Source organism: Octodon degus, unplaced genomic scaffold (assembly GCF_000260255.1).
Source record: "Octodon degus isolate 3935 unplaced genomic scaffold, OctDeg1.0 scaffold00039, whole genome shotgun sequence".
Lineage (NCBI taxonomy): Eukaryota > Metazoa > Chordata > Mammalia > Rodentia > Octodontidae > Octodon > Octodon degus.
Window position 1 is genome coordinate 2386742 of NW_004524615.1, and position 4627 is coordinate 2391368.

Genomic DNA, 4627 nt, shown 5'->3' on the forward strand with positions numbered 1-4627 from the left:
TGTCCGCACACTCACCGGACCTGGGCTAGGACTGGGTCTAGCTCTGAAATTTTGTTTGACTTTGTTCATGTCGTTTTAAAATTATTTTCTTTACTATTTATTTTGAACGTGTAGAATTCTTACTATACGTGCAGAACTTTCATCTCTTTTTTTATAGTTTCTCCATATGGAACCATTAGCTTCCAAATTCTCCTCCATTCCAAGGGCCTCGGGATTCCTTTGCCTGTTTGCAGAGGCGGCTGTTGAGCGTGTGACCACACCGCTGCCAGCTGCCCGAGGATCCTTGAATTTTCATCCCATTCGCACCACTTTAGGGGCAGGAGGCAGTGAGTGCCAGCGCAGGCGCCTGGTGCCTGCTCCCGGCCCACGCGATGCAAAGCCCGCCGGCGCTCCCGGTTGTCCGGGTGGCCCGCTTCTTCCTCTCCGCGCCTGGGGTCCTTGGTCCTCCCGCGGGAGGTGGCGGCTGCAGCTGTCCGGCCTTCCTGCAGTCCCCGCTAGGGGGCAGCACAGCCCACAGGACAGGCGCCGTCCCTCGCCGGCCGCGAGGCCGCTCTTTGGGGCTCTGCACACAGGCAGCGGGGCCGCACTGCCGCAGTGCTCGCGCCCACAGCCACGCGCACGCGCAGACTCGCGTTCTCACACACGCACGCAGACACGTACCTGCCAACGCCCACCCACGCCGGGCCGCGCCTGCACATCCTGCCCCCTAGAGCCCGGGGCTCCTGCTTCAGTGTCACAGGAGCACTGCCCTGCCAGGGTAAGGGACACCCGCAGAGAGTGCCAACATGCCGGAGAGGCCGGCAGCTCCGGCGGGCGCTTGGCACCCGCCAGGCCCCAGCTGCCAGGAGCGGGTGACCGCGGGCTTAGGCAGCACGCCTCCGGGGCCACTCTCCCACCTGTTTCTTGGAGACTGCTGGCTGTGTGACGCCAAAGCTGCCCAGCAGCAGGTGCCAAAGGCAGGCTGTCTGGGGACATGGCATGTGAGGGGACGCTTGAGAGCCCGGGGACACTTCCAGGCTGAGGCTTGGGGACGGGGGCTGGGGGTGGGAGGTGACGCCTTCCAGCCTCGCCAGCAGGCCAGTGTCTTCGAGCTGGCGTTGGGAGACACAGCCTGGGCGGCTTTGAACAAAGGAAGCCCTGCTCAGCTCTGGGGACGGCGCTCACGCTCTGTGCTGCCGTGCAGTGGGCGGACTGATGTGTGCTCGCCCTGCTCCGGGGGCGTGCACAGGATGCATGACAGCTTGTGAACCCCCTGGGGACCTAGGGGACCTTCCTGCCTCCTAGTGCCGGCTGGTGCTGCCCTTGTCCCCGGTGTTCTGCAGAGTCTTGTGGCAGCACGGTGATAGCTGCTTGAGATCGCAGGGTCCCCTTGAGGCGTCCGCAGTTCCCTCTCCCTGGGAGGACACCCAGCATTGGGTAGGGTCCTAGGAGCTCGGGCGTGCTGTCACTGTGGCCTGGCTGCTTCTGCAGAATGCACTTCCTGTAGGTCACAGCAGTGTACCTAGACGGGGCCTCCAATTTGTCCTGTTTGGCATGCGATGCAACCCGTGCTGCTTCCCCTGCCTAACAGTTTAGATCCACATGTCCCCTAAAGCCGCACGTGGTCATAGTGGGGCTTGTGGGTGGAGACTGGATCCTGGCGCAGAGCTGAATTGCCAAGCTGGGGCCTGGTGTGAAGAGGCAGGGCCTGGTCGAGGAGGCAGGGCCTAGTGGCAAGAGGCATCTCTGTGGGCCTGCCATCAGCCCCTCTCCCCTGGCTTCCTCTTTCTGTGCATCGTGCCCGGAGCAGCTCTTCTCCGCCAGGCCCCTCTCCCCTGCCATCCTGCCTTAGAGCCAGCCTACCATGGAGGGAAGCCTGAAACCAATGAGCCTGTTCTTCCTGCGGGTGTGTATGTCCCCACAGTGAGGAAAATGACTGAGACTCCTCATGGGGCTGAGTGGGGTGGACACGGTAGATGCCACAGTCACCATGTGGCAATGTGGAGCGCTGTCCTGGTCCTACTGACACCTGGTCTGCTTCCTAAATCCTGAGCACCTGCAGCTCCAGCCTGTGTCCCAGCCTGAAGGCAGAGACAACCCCAAGTCAGGGATCCTCTGGAGACACCCCTGTTCCTCACGGGGCAGCTGTCACCCATAGCAAAGAAGCAGTAGACGCCCGGCTTCAGGAGCTGGTCATGCGACGGCTCACACAAGGCGTCTGCAGCCACCACTGCCATCTCACCTGCCCTCCCACCACTGCCCGCACACCTGGCAGCTGTGCCGAGTGGCTCAGGCATCCACGGGCTCCTCTGCTGCCGCCGCTTTGGGTGAACCTACATTCGCCTGTGGTGGCTCAGCCCATGACACCAGTGGAGGGTGGGCCCAGCCAGACCCTGATCTGACTGCCTGTGCTGTGCCCGGGCTGGGGTCCGGCTCCTGAGCTGACCTGAAAACCCAGAGGTGGCCCGTGTGGAGCTTCTTGCTGGGCTGCGTGGAAGAGGGACGCACTTAGTAAGTGTCCACATGTTCCCAGGGACCAAGGCACAGAACCCAGTGGTGGGAAAGCCTGGAACTTGGGTATGCAATAAACCTTCATCTTCCAGCCCAAGCCCCAGGCCTCTGGAATGGGACGGGGCCTCTCTCACGTGGTGGCAGGAGGCTCCAGGGAGTGACAGATGTGGGCTTTGTGCCCATGCTGGTCACAGCCGAGCCACTCAAATCTGACCCACTCCAGAGGAGCACGGGGCAGTGCAGGACATCTTTGTTCCCCGATAGGGAGGCCCCGCGTGCTGGTGCCCCCCTCCCCCTGTGCTGCCGCTGCACTCCTGAGATGGAGTCACTGAACAGCGCTCCCAGGAGAGGGCTCAAGGTCAGGTCTAGCAGAGGAGCATGGACTCGGGCCCTGCCTGCCGGTGACTCACTCTGGTGACATGTCACCCTGGAGACAACGCCTCTTTCTTGGGGAGGTTACGTGGGGTCAGTTGCCTGTGGCTGTCCTTGGTGAGCACTCAGGAGTGACCGTGTCCTAGAACAGTGCGTGTCTCTGTCCTGGGGACGCAGTGTGACGGTTCAGGTGAGTGGGCTCACTGGGACAACCCCGAGTCTGGCTGGGCACATGGAGCACGCTCCGAGTGGCTTCTGGGCTTGCATGGACTCTCTCCTAGGCCCGCTCATGCATCTCCTCACGTGGCAGGTGGCTTCCCTACTCTGCCTGCGTAGCCACAGAGAGGTGGCCTTTGTGCTGCCTGCTCCTCTGCAGCTCCTGCGCACCCTGGCACCTGGGGTGGTTAGTCTGTGTGCAGCCTTAGACCTTCTAGAAATGCATGCCTTCACTGCGGAGCAGAGCAGGATCTCCTGACAGCCACATGCAGGCCTTTGTGTCCTACCGCACCACGTTGTCCAGGGCTGCTACTTTTCTGGCAAAGTGAATTTTTCCAATGAGAGAGAGAGAGAGAGAGAGAGAGAGAGAGAGAGAGAGAGAGAGCCTGGATAACAAGTGCCCCCCTTCTACAGAGAGCGCTTCATCAGACAGGCCCTGCATATGGGGTCCCTCGCAGTCTGTAGTTCGTTGTTCTGTTCTCTCAACGTCATCCTTTGGAGAACAGGACAGGAGTACTTTTGGTGAAGTTTAATATTTATCTAAGAATGCATTTTGCTCTTGGTGGCTGTCTACCACCACTTGAGGTCAAGCAAGACGTCCCTGTTTTCTTCTGAATCTTAGCTCTGCTGGCCAGGGCTCCAGAAAACAGGCCCTGAGACCCTGTCTGTCTACCATCTAGCTACCCGTCAACGTCAGTCATCCTTTATTTACTGTTTCTCACCAAGCACCTCTGTCTGCTGTCTGTCCATCACCTGTCTGTCTGATGTGCTCTCTAGCACTGCCTATCTACTTGTCCATAAATCACCTATCTTTACCATCTAGCTGTCTTCTTAAATAAATCTTTTATTTATTTATTTGGTACAGGTTCTCGGTACGCAGCTTGGATGTAGTGATCCTCGTGTCTCAGCTTCCCCAGTGCTGGGGATTACAGGCATATAGTACCGGGGACTGAACCCAGGTCCTTGCACTTGCCAGAAGGGCTCTTGGACTGCTGAGCTGTCTCCCCAGCCCTCTAGCTATCTTTATGAATCGTCCATCTATAATCTTTCTGTCATCTACAATCCCTCTACTTGTCTATTATTCATCAATCGCTTTTCTGTCGTCTATCACACGTTTATCCATGTCATCTCATCTGTCTATATATAATCTGACGCCTACCTTTTAATCTATCATTTATCAATTTATTGATGTGTTACCTGTTGCCTATTTACCTGTCTTCCATCTGCCTATCAGTCACTTATCTATCACCTAGCCATCCATCAGTGCCAGTCATTTTTATTATTGCCTTTTGCCCAGCAAGCCGTCCATCTGCCTGTCATTTATTACCCACCTAGCTCCCCAGCCGTGTATATCCATCTGCCTGGCTATCCATCTATGTCTGTCCATCCATCCACCGATATCTGTCTGTCCATCTGTTTACCCATCCTTCCGCATCATCACCCAGCTGTCCTGTGAGGTGGTGACCCCTGCCATCAGAGCCTGCCGAGTCCCCGAGTGGCCACACTTGGGTGGTTGCAGACCTAGGAGGCCACAGACGCCCTCCAGTTG